At 39.3% G+C, this 18781-nt stretch overlaps 2 protein-coding genes across 18 annotated transcripts in view; one reads left to right on the top strand and one right to left on the bottom strand.

Annotated features, from left to right (window-relative positions):
* Positions 1-18781, top strand: part of LOC102159559 (uncharacterized) — a 555170-nt gene that overhangs the window by 478338 nt on the left and 58051 nt on the right. The window lies entirely within an intron of this gene.
* Positions 15252-18781, bottom strand: part of RFC3 (replication factor C subunit 3) — a 377430-nt gene continuing 373900 nt past the window's right edge. For 5 of the 9 annotated variants that reach the window (XR_014818797.1, XR_014818801.1, XR_014818802.1 and 2 more), the window contains 2 exons: positions 18607-18686; positions 15252-17326 (listed from right to left, as the gene is read on the bottom strand). The gene's annotated coding sequence lies outside the window, so the exon portion shown is untranslated. The remainder of the gene's footprint in view (positions 17327-18606; positions 18687-18781) is intronic. The other 4 variants (XR_014818799.1, XR_014818803.1, XR_014818798.1 and 1 more) reach the window with 1 other exon arrangement.

Raw genomic sequence — 18781 nt, 5'->3', positions numbered from 1 at the left:
GCCCATGAGAATCTACTCTCTGGTAAAGGAGACACACAGGGACAAAAATATCTCTAAGAGGAGAGAATGTGTAATAAACATGACCCTGGGAGAATAAATAAAACATTATAAGAGTGTCAATTATATACATAATTACAGGGGTATTAAACCACTAGGGCTACAGGTGAAGCTACATAAAGAGTTTCAATTAGACCATCCCTCTTTCCACACACAGAATTCAGCACAGCTCTGTGTACTGGGTGACCTTTATTCCAAAATTAAACATGGGTTTCTAAGTTGATCTCAAATGTCTGTTGGTCTCTCTTGCTAAATTAGCATCTCTCTTTGAGAGTATCTTTTACTTTTTATTTTATAATGATTTTCATTTTTTCCATTATAACTTGTTTACAGGGTTCTGTCAATTTTCTGCTGAGAGCAAGGTGACCCAGTCACACATACACATATACATTCCTTTTTTTTTCTGTATATCTTACACTTTTTATTTATTTTTTATAATGATTTTTATTTTTTCCATTATAGCTGGTTCACAGTGTTCTGTCAATTTTCTGCTGTACAGCATGGTAACCCAGTTACACGTACATGTATACATTCTTTTTTCTCACAGTATCATGCTCCATCATAAGTGACTAGACATAGTTCCCAGTGCTACACTGCAAGATCTCATTGCTAATCCATTCCACAGGCAAGAGTCTGCATCTATTAACCCCAAGGTCCCCATCCATCCCACTCTCTTCACCTCCCCCTTGGCAACCACAAGTCTGTTATCCAAGTCCATGATTTTCTTTTCTGTGGAAACGTTCATTTGTGCCATATATTAGATTCCAGATATAAGTGACATCATATGATATGTGTCTTTCTCCTTCTGACTTACTTCACTCAGTATGAGAGTCTCTAGTTTGTGGCTGCAAATGGTGTTATTTCATTCTTTTTTATGGCTGAGTAGTATTCCACTGTGTATATATACCACATCTTCCTAATCCAATCATCTGTTGATGGGCATTTCATTTTTTTCCATGTCTTGGATACTGTGAATAGTACTGCAATGAACATGTGGGTGCATGTGTCTTTTTCAAGGAAAGTTTTGTCCAGCTATCATATATACATTCCTTTATTTCACATTAGCATGCTCAATCATAAGTGACTAGATATAGTCCCCTGTGCTACACAGCAGGATCTCACTGCTTATCAACTCCAAAGGCAATAGTCTGCATCTATTACCCCATTTCCCCACCCGTCCCACTCCCTTCCCCTCCCCCTCGGCAACCACACGTCTGTTCTCCATATCCATGAGTTTCTTTGCTGTGGAAAGATTAATTTGTGCCACATATTAGATTCCAGGTATGTGATATCATATGGTATTTGTCTTTCTCTTTTTGACTTACTTCACTCAGGATGAGAGTCTCTAGTTCCATCCATGTTGCTGTAAATGGCATTATTTTGTTCTTCTTTATGGCAAAGCAGTATTCCTTTGTGTATATATATATATCTCTTCTTCTTAATCCATTCATCTGTCAATGGACATTTAGGTTGTTTCCGTGTCTTGGCTATTGTGAACAGTGTTGTAACAAACATGTGAGTGCATGTATCTTTTTCAAGGAAAGTTTTGTCCAGATATAGGCCCAAGAGTGGGATTGCTGGGTGATATGGCAGTTCGAGGTATAGTTTTCTAAGATACCTCCATACCGTTTTCCATAGTGATTGTACCAATTTACATTCCCACCAACAGGGCAGGAGGGTTCCCTTTACTCCGTGCCTCTCCAGCACTTGTTATTTGTGGACTTATTAGTGATGGCCATTCTGACTGGTGTGAGGTAGTATCTCATAACAGTTTTGATTTGCATTTCTCTAATAATCAGGGATGTTGAGCATTTTTCCTGTGCGTGTTGGCCATCCGTATGTCTTCCTTGGAGAAATGTCTATTCAGGTCTTCTGCCCATTTTCAATTGGGTTGTTGGCTTTTTTGCTGTTGAGTTGTATAAGTTGTTTGTATATTTTAGAGACTAAACCCTTGTCGGTTGTGTATCATTTGAAACTATTTTCTCCCATTCCGTAAGTTATCTTTTTTTGTTTTTTAAGATTTTCTTTGCAGTGCAAAGCTTGTCAGTTTGATTAGGTCCTACTGGTTTATTTTTGCGTTTATTTCCGTTGCTTTGGGAGACTGACCTGAGAAAACATTTGTAAGGTTGATGTACTCTTCCAGGAGTTTGATGGTGTCTTGTCTTGCATTTAAGTCTTTAAGCATTTTGAGTTTATTTTTGTGCATGGTGTGAAAGTGTGTTCCAGTTTCAATGATTTACATTCCACTGTCCAATTTTCCCAGCATCACTTCCTGAAAAGACTTTTTCTCATTTTATATTCTTGCCTCCTTTGTTAAAGATTAATTGACCACAGGTGTCTGGGTTTATTTCTGGGTTCTCTATTCTGTTCCATTGGTCTGTCTATCTGTTTTGGTACCAGTATCACACTGTCTTGGTTACTGTGGCCTTGTAATAGTGCCTCAAGTCTGGAAGAGTTTTGCCTCCTGCTTGGTTTTTGTTCCTCAGGATTCCTTTGGCAATTCTGGGTCTTTTGTGGTTCCATATAAATTTTTGATTGTTTGTTCTAGTTCTATGAAAAATGTCATGGGTAATTTGATAGGGATTGCATTGAATCTGTAGATTGCTTTGGGTAGTATGGCCATTTTTACAATACGAATTTTTCCAACCCAAGAGCATGGAATATCTTTCCATTTCTTTGAGTCCTCTTTAATTTCCTTGATTAATGTTTTATAGTTATGAGCATATAAGTCTTTCACCTCCTTGGTCAGGTTTATTCCCAGGTATTTGATTTTTGGGGGGTGCAGTTTTAAAAGGCATTGTATTTTTGTCTTCCTTAATATTTCATTGTTAGTATACAGAAATGAGACTGATTTCTGAATGTTAATTTTATATCCTGCTACTTTGCTGAATTTGTTGATTAGTTCCAGTGATTTTTGGGTGGAGTCCTTAGGGTTTTCTATATATAGTATCATGTCATCTGCATACAGTGGCAATTTTACCCCTTGGATACCTTTTATTTGTTTTGTTTGTCTGATTGCTGTGGCTAGGAGTTCCAATTTGGATACCTTTAATTTTTTTGTTTGTCCGATTGCTATGGTTAGAACTTCCAATACTATGTTGAATAACAGTGGTGATAGTGGACATCTCTGTCGTGTTCCATATTTTTGTGGGAAGGCTTTCTGCTTTTCTCCATTGAATATTATATTTGCTGAGGGTTTGTCGTAAATGGCTTTTATTATGTTAAAGTATGTTCCTTCTATACTCACTTGGGTAAGAGTTTTTATCATGAAGGGATGTTGGACTATGTCAAATGCTTTTTCTGCATCTATTGAGATGATCATATGGTTTTTGACTTTTCTTTTGTTAATATGGTGTATGACGTTGACTGAGTTGCATATGTTGAACCATCTTTGTGAAACTGGGATGAATCCCACTTGGTTGTGGTGTATGATCTTTTGTGTATGTTGTTGGATTCAGTTGGCTAATATTTTGTTGATAATATTTGCGTCTGTATTCATAAAAGATATTGGCCTATAGTTTTATTTTTTGGTGGTATCTTTGTCTTGTTTTGGTATTAGGGTGATGGTGGCATCACAGAATGTCTTTGGGAGTGTTTCTTCTTCTTTAACCTTTTGGAAAAGTTTAAGGAGGATGGGTATACATTCCTCCTTTTATGTTTGGTAGAATTCACCTGTGAAACCATTTGGCTCTACACTTTTATTTGTAGGGAGATATGACATATTCATTCAATTTCATTCCTAGTGATCTGTCTTTTCAGTTGATCTATTTCTTCTTGATTCTGTTTTGGCAGGCTATAAGTCTCTAGAAAGTTATCCATTTCTTCTGGGTTGTCAAGTTTGTTGGCATACATTTTTTCACAATATTCTCTTATGGCTTATTGTATTTCTTTAGTATCTGTTGTGATTTCTCCTGTTTCCTTTCTTATTTATTTGTTTTTTTTCTCTCCTCTTCTTCGTAAATCTGGGCAGAGGTCTGTCAATTTTGTTTACCTTTTCAAAGAACCAGCTCTTGGTTTTACTGATTTTTTTCTATTGTCTTTTTGAATTTCTATTTTATTGATTTCCTCTTTGAGCTTTATGATTTCCTCCTTATGCTGACTTTAGGTTTTGTTTGTTCTTCTTTTTCTAATTCATTTAGGTGCTGAGTTAAGTTATCGATTTGAGATTTTTCTTCTTTTTTGAGGAAGGCCTGTATTGCTGTGAACTTCCTCTGAGCAATGCTTTTGCGACATCCCATAGATTTTGAGTGGTTGTGTCTTCAGTATCATTTGTCTCTAGGTATTTTTAAATTTCCTTCTTGACTCATTGGTTTTTTAGTAGCATGGTGTTTATTCTCCATGTAATCAGTTTTTTGTCTTATCTTTTCCTGTGGTTGATTTCTAGTTTCATGCTATTGTGGTCAGAGAAGATACTTAAAATAATTTATATACTCTTAAATTTGTTGAAGTGAGCTTTATGCCCCAGTATGTGATCAATGCTTGAGAATGTTCCATGTGCACTTGAGAAGAATGTAGATTCTGATTTTTTAAATGTAATGTCCTGAAAATGTCGATTAAGTCTAACTTTTCTATTGTGTCATTTAGGATCTCTGTTGCCTTATTGATTTTCTGTCTAGAGAATCTGTCCATTGATGTGAGTGGGGTGTTAAAGTCTCCTACTATGATTGTATTCCCATCAATTTCTCCTTTTATGTCTGTTAGTATTTGTTGTAGGTATCTGGGTGCTTCTATAATAGGGGCATATATATTGATGATTGTAATAGCCTCTTCTTGAATGGATCCTTTTACCATTAAATAGTGTCCTTCTTTGTCTTTCTTGATGGCCTTCATTTTAAAGTCTATTTTGTCTGATATGAGTATTGCAACTCCTGCTTTCCTGTCTTGTCCACTGGCATGAATTATCTTTTCCCATCCCATCCCCTCAGTTTCAGTCTATAGGTGTCCTTTGCCTTAAGGTGAGTCTCTTTTACACAGCAGATTTTAGGTTTTTGCTTTTTTATCCCATCTGCCACTCTGTGTCTTTTGATTGGAGCATTCAGTCCATTGACATTTAAGGTGATTATTGATAGATATGTATTTATTGCATTTCAAACTTTGTTTTCCAGTTGATTATACGTTTCTCCTTTCTTCCTTCCTTTCTTTTTTTTTTTTTTTTTTTGGTTGGATGATTTCCATTTATTTTATGTTTGAGTACTTTTCTTTTTAGATTTTGTGAATATTATGTTTGGTTTTGATTTGTGGTTGTGCTGTTTTTTTTTTAAAAAAGTATGTTAACCCCATCCTGTATCTGTTTGCTTTAGCCTGATAGTCATATAGGCTCAAACACAATATTAAAAAAAAAAAGTCTCTATTTTCTTACTTTCCTTCCCCACATTCTATGATTTTGAAGTCCTTTTTTAACATCTTCATGTTTGTCTTTTTGCTGTTCCTTGTGTTTATCATCACTTTTAAAGTAATTAAAACTACTAGCAGTAATTTCTTTTTTTCTCTCTTTTAGATCTGTATGCTGGCTTATTTAAGTTATTGCATTCCAATTATAGTTTCCTCCATCCTATTTCTTCTTACTTTTTTTATTTAGAGAAGGCTTTTCAATATTTCTTTTAGAATGGCTTTAGTATTGCTATACTCTTTTAGCATTTGTTGGAGAAATTCTTTATTTCCCCTTCTATTTTAAATGATATTTGTGCTGGATAGAATATTCTAGGCTGCAAATTTTTTCCTTTCAGAACTTTGAATATATCTTGCCACTCTCTTCTGGCCTGTACTGTTTCTGTAGAGAAATCAGCTGATAGCCTTATGGGGGTTCCCTTATAATTAACCCTTTGTTTTTCTCCTGCTGCCTTCAGAATTATCTCTTTAATTTTTGCCATTTTTGTTATAATATGTCTTGATGTGGGCCTATTTGGGTTTAGTGTGTTTGGGGCCCTCTATGCTTCCTGTATCTTGATCTCCTTTAGATTTGGAATTTTCAGACATAATTTCTTCAAATATATTTTCAATCTCCTTTTCTTTATCTTCTCCTTCTGGAATTCCTATTATGCATAGATTGGCCCACTTCATATTATCCCATAGATCTCTTATATGGCTTTCATGTTTTTTCATTTGGTTTTCTGTCTTCTGTCCTGATTGGGTGATTTCCATTATTCTATCTTCCAAGTCACTAATTCATGCCTCTGCACTATTCATTCTGCTCTTTAGTACCTTTAGCTCAGTTTGCATCTCTGAAAATGAATTTTCTAATTTTTCTATGTTCCTCATATTTTCTAGTTCTTTTCTAAAGGAATCTGCATTACTGTTCATATGCTCTCTCAATTGCTTGATATTCAGCCTTAATTCCTTTAGTATTTTCATATTTTCCTTTTGAACTCAAAGTCTGTCTGACTGCAGAGGTCTGTTTCATTGTTTAATGCTTCATGTGAAATCTCCTGTTCCTTAACTGGGAATGGTTTCTGACCTTCTTCATCTTGTTTATGTTTTTCCTTTTCTCTGAGTTTTGGGAAGCCAAACTGTAAGTCCTGGAGGTCTACTTCTATGCAAGAGCTCCCCTTTCTATTTTAGGGGGATAACTTTTTATTTTTGACATGGGAGTTTGTATGTTTGCTGACTCTTTCTTCAGTGTGAGCAGGCTGTTATCACCAGGGTGCTGAGTATATTTCCAGTGAGAAGGAGGAAATGGGTAGAGCTAGTAGTCAGTGCCTGGTTGCTGGGCTCTTAATAGCAACAGGACCTGCAGGAAGGTGGCACATGCTACTCCTAACTGCAGGGCCCTGGGAAGTGGTAATGAGCCTTAAGCAAATTTACAAGGTGCCCAGAGCATTTGGCAGTGGCAGCAGAAGGGTGTGTGAATTCCCAGGAGACTAAGAGCAACAACAGGTAGTATTCGATTTCATTGCCCTCCTCTGAGGTGATTGGAGCCACAAGTCATGCCTATTCAGGACCACTAGTGGTAGTGAGCCACACCCACCTCTGGAGTCAGTGATAACTGCGGTGGTTTGTCCCTGCCACCTGCACACCATGCAAGAAGCATCCCATCTCACTTAGTGCATATAGGAGGTGCTACACAGGCTGCTCCTAGTTGTAGGATCCTGGGAAGTGACAGAGATCAGGTGTGTGGGCACTGCCCAGTGTTTGGCAGTGGCAGCAGCAAGCCCAGCGTGCTCCCAGAGGTGTTCCGTCAGTGTCCTCCTCTATGGTGCCCTCTGAGGTGGTTGGGGCTACAAGTGGTTTTTGTTCAGGGATACCCAGCAGTAGTGGGCCACACCCACCTCTGGAGTCAGAGATAACTGTGGTGGTTTGCCCCTACCACCTGTAGACCATGCAAGAAACATCCCATCCTGCTTAGCCCATGGAGGAGGTGCTGCACCAGCTGCTCCTAGTTGTAGGGTCTTGGGAATGGACAGTGATCAAGCATCTAGGTGCTGCCCAGAGCATTTGGTAGTGGCACCTACAGAGCAGATGTGTTCCTAAGGGAGTGAGAGCAACAGGATATGGAGCTTAGTTGCAGTGCCTTTTTTTTTTGCTGACCCTTGAGGCGACTGGGGCGGCAGGTGGAACCCACTCACAGGCCCCCAGTAGTGGCAGGCCACACCTCCCTCTAATCTCTGAGACAACCGCTGAGGTCTGTCCCTGCAGCCTGTAGATGAAGCAAGAGGTACCATGTCACACTTAGCCCCCCACTGCCCTTAGCCCAGACAAGAGGCTCCTTGCTACCCATAGCCTGCACCAGAGGTGCCCTGCCCTCTAAAGGCTTGCACTGCTAGTGCTCAGGGAGATTCCTATGGTTGTCTGCCTGTCCTCCTCTCACACTCCCCAACAATGACACCTTGCTTCTCCTGCAGGCCCAGACCTCCTCCTGAGTTCCCTCTGCCATGGCTTCCCCTCCCCAGCTCTTAGCATGCCTCTCCCCCGCATGTGGTCTTACGGCAGATACCCAGCAGCCCTGTGCTACAGCGTATCAGCTCTGGCGACAGCCCCATGGCTGTAGCGTACCAGCTCCAGCAGCTCTGTGGCCGTAGTGGATCAGCTCTTTTACCTGGCGAGAAACCAAGCAAGCACTCTGAGAGTTGGAGAACTCAGATTTATTACGCCAGCGGGCTCAGAGGAGATCACTCTCCAGAGTCTGAACCCGGAAGAAGGGTTTCACAAGGCTTCTATGGGCTACGTCTTCCGGGTCCAAGCTTGGCTAGTCGGACTGGAGTGATGTCAGGCAAGGTAGTAGATGCGGAAACAAATTTACAGAAGCAGATGCATGGGGGAGGACTGGTTGGGGCAGTTGGCTAGACTTTGCTTAGTCATCATGGCTGGGGTCTCTCCTTTCTACATTTTATTGGGACATTTTCTCCTACAGTGGCACAGCACTCCTTAGCACCTTAGGCTGTCCCCACACAACCAACCCTAATCCTCTCCCCAGGACTGACCTCTGGAGCCTGAGTCTCAGTGCCCTACCACTGCTTGAGTGTCTCAGGCTGTGGTGTCCTGGCAGGTGGTGCAGATAGTCTGTGTGTGTTGCGAGACATGTCTTTATAATATTTTCCTAGCCTCTTTGCTTCTTTGCTCTTGTCCTTCTTTACTTCGTCCCCTCTTCCTGCTTGAGAAACAGTCACAGTGATGGTAAATGACTTAAGCTTAAGAACAAAGACCTAAAGGCAGGGGTTATTCGCGGGGTCAGCTGAATGAGGACATCATACATTGGTCTAGGCACTCCGGACCTGTGCAGATTGGAACGCCATTTGCACAAGCATGATATGGCCTCTAAAGAATAAGAGAAAGAGGAACCTCATGGCCAAGTGGTTTATGAGGGGTCGTTAGCAGAATATGCATTATTAGCAAAGAGAACCAAGGTGCAAATAGGCATGCCTTTTGAGGAAGCACAGTGAGGATTCTCTGAAATGCTATGCAGAGATTGCTAACTCAAATGCTAATGATTCTTAAATGCCTAAAGTTTAGAGTAAAAGTTTAACTATCTACCAGCTAAGTGACTTTTAAAATAATAAAAGAACTTACAAAATAATTTTAAAAACCTGTATCTTGCACCTACAACCCCCTTTTCACTTGACGTAATCCTCAAGAGCACAATAAAAGCAGTGTGGTTTCTTGAGGCAGGGCTCTTGGTCCCTGAGACCTTGAGTCCTCCGGTTCCCACCTTTACTTAAGATAAATGTCTGTGTTTTGTTTTATGTTAACTTTTTTCCTTAAGTTCCACAGCACCCGTTCTTCAGCCCCATCCTGCTGGGCTGGCTTGTGTGGGTCTCACTCTACTTTGCCCTCCTTGGTCCAGCTGCTGCACTTTTCTCAGCGACTTTGAGGTCCCTCTGTCTCAGTTATCTCCCCATCTGTTAGGTGGCTTCCCAGGATGTGGGTTCCTTTTCTCTTTCACAGTTCCCTCTCAGGAATGCTAGTCCCTATCCTGATTCCTTTTTCTCTCTCTCTGTTTTTCTTTTGTTCTACTCAGATATATCAAGAGTTTCTTGCCATTCTTGGAGGTTTAAGCTCTTCTACTAGCATTCAGTAGATGTTCTGTGCAAGTTGTTTTACATATAGATGTATTTCTTTGATGTGTTTGTAGGAGAAGGTGAGCGAGACCTCTTACTCCTCTGCCATCTTGATCCGCCTCAGAGAGTATCCTTTTCTTTGTTGTTAAATTATTTGTTCCCCGTCCTCAAAGTACTCTCCTTTTATACTACTTCACCTATTTTCTGGTTCATTCTATTGTTCTATTCCCTCCTTGTCCACATCCTCCTGTATATGGAGTATTTTCTCTATACTTATATTATTATCCAAATAGTGGGAAGAAGTCATTTTATTTTTTTTATTACTCATTGAATTTTATTACACTTATAGGTGTACATCAATCATCACAACCCAATTTTATAGCATTTCCATCACACACCTCCAGTGCATCCCCCCACCCCCCAACTGTCTCATTTGGAAACCATAAGTTTTTCAAAGTCTGTGAGTTACTCTCTGCTCTGCAAAGAAGTTCATTGTTTCCTGTTTTTAGATTCCACATGTAAGTGACAGCATATGATACGGGTCTCATTGTCTGACTGACTTCACTTAGCATGATAATTTACTGTACATTCATATTTCTGCAAATGCCATTATTTCTTTACTTTTAATGGGTGAGTAATGCTCTATTGTGTATATGTACCACATCTTCTTTATCCACTCCTCTACTGATGGGCATTTAGGTTGTTTCCATGTCTTGGCTATTGTATGCAGTGCTGCAGTGAACACTGGAGTACATGTGTCTCTACAAGTCATGGTTTTCTCTGGATAGATGCCTAGGAGTGGGATTGCTGGATCAAATGGTAAGTCTAATTTTAGTTTTTTGAGGAATCTCCATACTGTTTTCCACAGTGGTTGCACCAATTTACATTCCCACCAACAGTGTAATAGGATTCCTGTTTCTCCACATCCTCTCTAGCACTTATTGTTTGTACACTTTTTGTCTTTTTGTCTTTTTGCCTTTTCTAGGGCCGCACCCACGGCATATGGAGGTTCTGAGGCTAGGGGTCTAATTGGAGCTGTAGCTACTGGCCTACGCCAGAGCCACAGCAACGCAGGATCCGAGCCACATCTGCGACCTACACCACAGCTCACGGCAACGCTGGATCCTTAACCCACTGAGCAAGGCCAGGGATCGAACCGGCAACCTCATGGTTCTTAGTCAGATTCATTAACCACTGAGCCACGACAGGAACTCCCTATTTGTAGACTTTTTGATGATGGGCATTCTGGCCAGTGTAAGGTGGTACCTAATAGTGGTTCTGATTTGCATTTCTCTAATAATGAGTGATGTTGAACATCTTTTCATGTGTTTTTTGACCATCTGTATGTCTTCTTTGGAGAATTGTCTATTTAGATCTAATGCCCATTTTTTGATGGAGTTGTTCTTTTTTTTTTTTTTTTTTTTTTTTGGTATTGAGCTGCATAAGGTGTTTATAAATTTTGGAAATTATCCCATGTCAGTCAGTTCATTTGAAAATGTTTCTCCCATTCCATGGATTGTCTTTTTGTTTTGTTTAGGGTTTCCTTTGCTGTGCACAAACTTTTAGGTTTAATTAAGTCCTGTTTGTTTATTTTTGTTTTCATTGTCAATACTCTAGGAGGTAGATCTGAGAAGATGTTGCTGTGATTTATGTTGGAGAGTGTTTGGTCTTTGTTTTCCTCTAAGAGTTTTATAGTATCTGGTCTTATATCTAGGTCTTTAATCCATTTTGAGTTTATTTTTGTGTATGGTTTTAGGGAGTGTTCTAATTTTTCATTCTTTTCCATGTGGCTGTCCACTTTTCCCAGGATTACTTATTGAACAGGCTGTCTTTTCTCCATTGTATATTCTTGCCTCCTTTGTCATAGATTAGTTGACTGTAGGTGCGTGGGTTTAATTCTGGGCTTTCTATCCCATTCCCCTGATTTATATTTCTGTGTTTGTGTCAGTACCATATGGTTTTGATGATTATTGCTTTGTAGTATAGTCTGAAGTCAGGGAGCCTGATTCCTCCAGCTCCATTTTTCTTTTTCAGGATGTTTTTGGCTATTCTGGGTCTTTTGTGCTTCCAAACAAACTTTAATATATTTTGTTCGAGTTCTGTGAAAAATGTCCTTGGTAATTTGATAGAGATTGAATTGAGTCTGTAGATTGCCTTGGGTAGTATAGACATTTTGATAATACTGACTCTTCCAATCCAAAAGCATGGTATGTCTCTCCATCTGTTTGTATTATCTTTTATTTCTTTCATCAGCATTGTATAGTTTTCAGAGTACAGGTCCTTTGTCTCTTTAGGTTTATTCCTAAGTATTTTATTCTTTTTGATGTGAAAGTAAATGGGATTATTTCCCTAATTTCTCTTTCTGATCTTTCACTGTTAGTATATAGAAATGCAGTTGATTTCTGTGTATTAATTTTGTATCCTGCAACTTTGCCAAATTCATTGATGAGTGTCTTTAGGATTTTCTAGCTATAGTATCTTGTCATATGGAAATAGAGTTTTACTTCTTCCTTTCCAATTTGGATTCCTTTTATCTCTTCTCTGATTGCCATGGCTAGGATTTCCAAAACTGTGTTTAGTAGTAGTGGCAAGAAAGGACATCCCTGTCTTGTTCCTAAACTCAGTGGGAATTCTTTCAACTTTTCACCACTGAGATTGATGTTGGCTGTGGGTTTGTCATATATGGCCTTTATTATGTTGAGGTAGGTTCCCTCTATGCCCACTTTCTAAAGGTTTTTTTTTTTTTTTAATCAGCAATGGGTGTTGGATTTTGTCAAAGGATTTTCTGCGTCTATTGAGCGTATCATATGGTTTTTATTCTTCAGTTTGTTAATGTGGTGTATCACACTGATGGATTTGCGGATATTGAAGTACCCTTGCATCCTTGGGATAAATCCCACTTGATCATGATGTACAATCTTTTTAATGTATTGTTGGATGTGGTTTGCTAGTATTTTTTTGAGGATTTTTGCATTGATGTTCATCAGTGAAATTGGCCTGTAGTTTTCTTTTTTTGTGGCATCTTTTTCTGGTTTTGGTATCAGGGTGATGGTGGCCTCATAGAACGAGTTTGGGAGTGTTCCTTCCTCTGCATTTTTTGGAATAGTTTCAGAAGGATAGGTGTTAGTTCTTCTGTAAATGTTTGATAGACTTCACCTGTGAAGCTATCTGGACTTTTGTTTGTTGGAAGTTTTATTAATCATAGTTTGAATTTCAGTACTTGTGACTGGTCCATTCGTCTTTTCTATTTCATCTTGGTTTAGTCTTGGAAGACTGTACTTTTCTAAGAATTTGTCCATTTCTTCTAGTTTTTCCATTTTATTGGCATATAGTTGCATGTAGTTGTGTCTTATGATCCTTTGTATTTCTGTGATGTCCATTGTTGCTTCTCCTTTTTCATTTCTAATTTTATTGATTTGAATCTAGCTAAGGGTTTATCAATTTTTTTGAACTTTTCCAAAAAATAGCTTTTAGTTTCATTGAGCTTTTCTATGGTTTTCTTCATTTCTATTTCATTTATTTCTGCTCTGATATTTATGATTTATTTCCTTCTGCTAGGTCTTGTCTGTTCTTTGCTTCTCTCTCTATTTGCTTTAGATGTAAAGTTAGGTTGTTTGAGCTTTTTCTGGTTTCCTGAGGTAGGCTTGTATTGCTATAAACTTTCCTCTTAGAATGGCTTTTGCTGCATCCCATAGGTTTTGGAGTGTCATATCTTTGTTGTCATTTGCTTCTAGTTATTTTTTAATTTCCTCTTTGATTTCTTCAGTGATCCATTGATTGTTTAGTAGCACATTGTTTAGTCTCCACGTGTTTGTGTTTTTTTGCCCTTTTTTTTTTTCTTGTTGTTGATTTCCTGTTATATAGTGTTGTGGTCGGAAAAGATGCTTGATATGATTTCAGTTTTCTTAAAGTTACTGAGGCTTGATTTGTGGTCCAGAATGTGATCAATCCTAGCAAATGTTCTGGGTGCACTAGAGAAGAATGTGTATTCTGCTGCTTTGGGATGGAATGTCCTGTAAATATCTTTTAAGTCCATCTGGTCTAATGCTTCATTCAGGACCTGTGTTTCCTTATTGACTTTCTGTCTGGATGATCTGTCTATTGATGTAAGTCAGGTGTTAACATCCCCCACTGTTATTGTATTATTGTTGATTTGTCCTTTTAAGGTTGTTAGCAGTAGCCTTATATATTGATGTGATCCTATGCTGGGTGCATATATATTTACAATTGTTATATCTTCTTGGATTGATCCTTTGATCATTATGTAATGTCCTTCCTTGTCTCTTGTACTATTCTTTATTTTAAGGTCTATTTTGTCTGATATGATTATTGGTACTCCAGCTTTGATTCCCGTTTGCATGGAATATTTCCTTCCATCCTCTCGCTTTCAATTTGTATGTGTCCCTAGAAGTGAAGTGGGTCTCTTGAAGACAGCAAATATGTGGGTCTTGTATTTGTATCCATTCAGCCAATCTGTGTCTTTTGGTTGGGGTATTTAGTCCATTAACATTTAAGGTAATTATTGATATGTATGTTCTTATTGCCATTTTATTAACTGTTTTGGACTTGTTTTTGTTGCTCTTTTTTCTTCCGTTCTTCTCTTGTTCTCTCCTCTTGTGGTTTGATGACTATCTTTAGTGTTGTATTTGAGTTGATTTTTCATATTTGTGTATCAATTGTAGATTTTTGGTTTGCAGTTACCCTGAAGTTGGATATAGGAGTCTATATATATACAAAGTTGTTTTAAGTTGTTAGTCTTTCAATAGCAAGTGCATCTCTAGTGTCCTGCATTTGTACCCTCTTCTTTTCAAGATTTCTTATTTTGGTAGCATATTTGTGTGTGATTTCCTACCTTTACTGTATATATGCCTTTACTGGTGAGCCTTGTCATTTGTGGTAGTTTTGTTTCTAGTTGTGGCCTTTTCTTTTCTGCCTAGACTAGTTCCCATAGTATTTGTTGTAATGCTGGTTTAGTGTTTCTGAATTCTCTTAGCTTTTGCTTATGTGTAAAGCTTTTGATTTCTCCCTTAAATCTCAATGAAAGCCTTGCTGGGTAAGGTAATCTTGGTTGGAGGTTTTTTCCTTTCATCGCATTAAGTATATCATGCCACTCCCTTCTGTCCTGCAGAGTTTCTGCTGAAAAATTGTCAATATCCTTATTGGAGTTCCCTTGTATGTTATTTGTTTCTTTTCCCTAGCTGCTTCCAGTATTTTCTCTTTGTCTTTAATTTTGGTCAGCTTAATTACTATGTGTTCCTCCTTGGGTTTATTTCATATGGCACTCATTTTGCTTCCTGGATTTGAGTGACTGGTTCATTTCTCATGTTAGGGAAGTTTGGGGCTATTATCTATCTCTTTGAATATTTCTTCTGTCCCTTTCTCTCTCTCTTCTCCTATGGCACCCCTATAATGTGGATGTTGGTGTGTTTAACGGTGTCCCAGAGTTCTCTGAGACTCTCTTCATTTCTTTTCAATATTTTTTGTCTTTTCTGTACTGCATCAGTGATTTCCACTAGTCTGTCCTCCACCTTGCCTATTTGTTCTTCTGCCTCCTGTATTTTGCTACTGGTTGCTTCTAATGAATTTTTTTATTTCAGTTATTGTATTTTACATCTCTGCTTGCTTAAGTTTTAAATCTCATATTTCTTTGCTCAGTGTTTCCTGTACATTATCAGTCTTTGCCTCCAATTTATTTCCAATGTCTTGCATCATCTTTAGCATCATCAGCCTAAAGTCTTTTTTTTTTTCCTGGAGGCTGATAATCTCCAGATTACTTAGCTGTTTTTCTGGGTTTTTTTCCTTGCTCCTTTATCTGAGTTATGGTTCTCTGCCTTTTCATTTTTATAGGTTTTTGGTGTTGTCTCCTTTTTGCAGAAAATGGAGTTATAGCCTCTCTTACTTCTGATGTCTGCCCTCCTTGTGGCTGAAGTTGGTACAGGGGCTTGCTGTAGGCTTCCTGATGGGAGGGACTGGTGTCTGCCCACTGGTTTTTGGGTCTGATTCCTATTCCTCTGGTGGGTGGGGCTTTTTCTCTGGGTGAGATTAGAGGCTGCTGTGCCTGAGGGTGGGGGTCTTTAGGCAGCCTGTTTAGTAATGGGTGGGTCTGTGATCTCACCTGGATTATTGTTTGGCCTGGGGCTTCTCTGCACTGATGGGTGGGGTTAGATTTTCCCAAAATGACCACCTCTAGAGGAACACATGCTGGTGAGTATCTTTGCTTCCAATGTCCTTCCCCCACAATGAGCCACAATCACCCCCTGTTTTCCCAGGAGATCCTCCAAGAACTGCAGTCAGGTCCAACCCAGATTCCTATGGAGCCTCTGCTTTGCCCTGGGACTCAGTGCAATGAAAGCCTGTGTGCACTTTTCAAAAATGGGGTCTCCCTTTCCCCCAGTACCGTGGTGCTCCTGCACACAAGCCCTACTGGCCTTCAATGCCAGATGCTCTGGGTGCTCTTTCTCCCAGTCCCAGATCTCCAGGCCTGGTGACCTGACATGGGGCTCAGAACTCTCACTCCTATAGGTGAGTCTCTGTGATAATTTCCAGTCTGTGGGCTTCCTACCAGGGGGGTATGTGGTTGCTTATATCACATAATCACCCCTCCTACCGTCTTGATGTGGCCTCTTCTTTGTCTTCTGGAGTAGGATATCTTTTTGAAAGTTTCCAGTCCATTTGGTTGAAGGTTGTTCAGACTTGGTTGTAATTTTGTTCAGAAGTCATTTTCTTTTGAAGGGAAAATATTGTTGGAAGGACTGTAATCACCTTCAAAATAATCTCTTTAATTCTGGGTTGTGCTGGGTCTTGGAAACAGGAACATGGCTCTATTAACAAGACTGCTGGTCTTTCTGAAGAGTAAGAAGTTGACAAAGGTTAAGAGCAGAGACATCAGTTAACACTTTCCCCCAGCATGATGCTGAGATGTGGATGTTGGGATCACTATGTCCTCACCAATGGGTAGGTGGACCTCTTTTGGTGGGATAAGCATAGTGAGTGCACATGAGCACCGCTATTTCAGATGACAGTCCTTGTATTTGCCAAACACCCATTCATGTTCAGTATCTCACTGGACTTCAGTCCTGGAGCTGTTAGACAGTATGGTCCTGGATCATCCCCTTTTCACAGAGAAAAAGGCTAAAGCTCAGTAACATCAAATGATGCTCTGGGTGTCCTGAGCAATTGGTACAGGAACCCTGGTTTTTGGACCCCAAATGCATTGCTCTACCTCAGAGCTACCACCTAACCCCTGGTACTAACGTGTAGCACTTGAGGGCAGCATGTTGTATTTGGTTGAAACTCATTTGATAATAACTTGATTTTACACTCTCAAATTCCCATGATTTTAAATAACCATTTAGGAATGAATTATAACTATTTTTTCCTGCTTCCTCTTTCAAAATATGCTCTGCTGATTTTGATTAGGAAAAAAATATTGTAACTGTAGTTTGGCTTGTAGTAGTGATGCTTCACCAACCAAGCATGAGATGGAAGTTCAAGAAACATCAGTAGAGAAAAGGGAGATTTCCTCATTAATAAAAGCAATTAGTGTGTCCCCAGCTGAGCAACTAGCTAGCCCAGGGGTGTTCTCGTGCACTGCAGGCATCTGAGTGCAGTCTGTTAACTGGGCAAGCTACTCTTGGCAGGAAGCTAAATATCGTCATCGATTTTAATTGTTCTCTCCACTTTACAACTCCCGATTCACAGCCGATTGTGCTTAAGAAGAGTTTATTTTCTGGAGAGAACTTCCACTGTGTCCAGCCCTCTGAGACAGCAAAAGTAGTCTGCATTTTGAAAAAGCAAAGAGGAACAAATAATGTCTCTCAATATTAAAGCAAAAACTCCCATGCCCAGTGACTTCTTTTGAGTGAATCATGCCTACTAGGGAGTCATAGATAGAACTGATAGTCAGACTATTGTTGTCTTCTTCCCCATCTCTTAAAATGAAGCCCCAGAACAGAAAGCCTAGTGTAGGTGGGAATTATTTGGAGATTCCAGGTGAGATTATGGATGGGAATCCCACAGTCCCTGTAACCAAGAGACCTACAGGGCTTGGAGGGCTTCCAGCACTTCCTGGCCCTGGCATAGCTTCCTCACTACTTAATGGAGCAGGGTTTGGTCTGTTCTTTCACATATCAAGAACAGACACATTCAGTTTCTTTGTGTAATGATGACTTCATTGTAAATGCATATGGGAATAAAAAGGGAGAGAGGATTATCATCTCTGCCATAAATCCAGGCCTCATGAACAATAGGAACAGTCATTGCTGTCAGGAGCACAGCAGTGGGTCTAGTTAGCCTGAGAGAGTCCTGGTGACGAAAAGGCCACTCTGGCTGTCCAGAACTCAGTTCTCCTCTCCATGATGTATATTTTGTCTCTGATAATGAATAAATAACCTATATTTTTCTATTTCTGATTCTTGAATTCAGCTTCTACTTTATTTTTGCTTTTTCACTGCTACCGTCTCCATGGATCTCAACTCTTCCATGAAGCTGTCATGGATTTGTGTTATTTTATGACTGTCCAGACTCTCACCACTTCCCTCCTTCCTAATCATACTGTATCTCCCTAATAAAGAATCCTCAATCATGACCATCTTGATGGTGACAATACCTCACATCCACTGCAAAAAATTAAGGGGCCCTGAAGCTCTTGCTCCTTTCCTTCTAGGACTCAGGGGGTAAGAACTCACTTAGATTTTGCCAATATGATTATTTTTTCTAAAACTTCAAATCTTGAGAAAATGATGCAAGAATTTGAAAATGGTTAGAGACATTCATCTCAACAGCAGTGGCGCATATGCAGTATGCATTGTTCCTGTGCATGACCTTGGCTCCTGTTTATTTTGCTGATTCTCTGTATTTCCTATACATCTCTAATACAGGTATCCCACAGAGCTATTGCAAATTCTGGTCTCAACTACCACAATAAAGTAAATATCACAATAAACCAAGTCACATTAATTTTTTTTGGTTTCCCAGTGACCACAGAAGTTATGTTTATACTGTACTGCAGTCTATTAAGTGCTCAATGGCATTGTGTCTATAAAAACAATGTACATACCTTAATTTAAAAACAGTGCTGTTGGGAAAATGCCTGATGCAGGGTTGTCACACACCTTCAATTTGTAAAAAATGCAATATCTGCAAAGTGAAATAAAGGGAAGAGCAATAAAATGAGGCATCCTGTATTTTTTTTTCTGTGCTTCTTACAGATTTCTTTCCAGTAAATTTCCTTC

The sequence above is a fragment of the Sus scrofa genome, chromosome 11 (assembly GCF_054392235.1).
Source record: "Sus scrofa isolate SSC_HxYL_T2T_F1_AM1 chromosome 11, Sscrofa_HxYL_maternal_Yorkshire_Landrace_v2.0, whole genome shotgun sequence".
Classification (NCBI taxonomy): domain Eukaryota; kingdom Metazoa; phylum Chordata; class Mammalia; order Artiodactyla; family Suidae; genus Sus; species Sus scrofa.
Note: the sequence above shows the minus strand (reverse complement) of the source record. Positions and strands in the feature narration are given on the sequence as shown.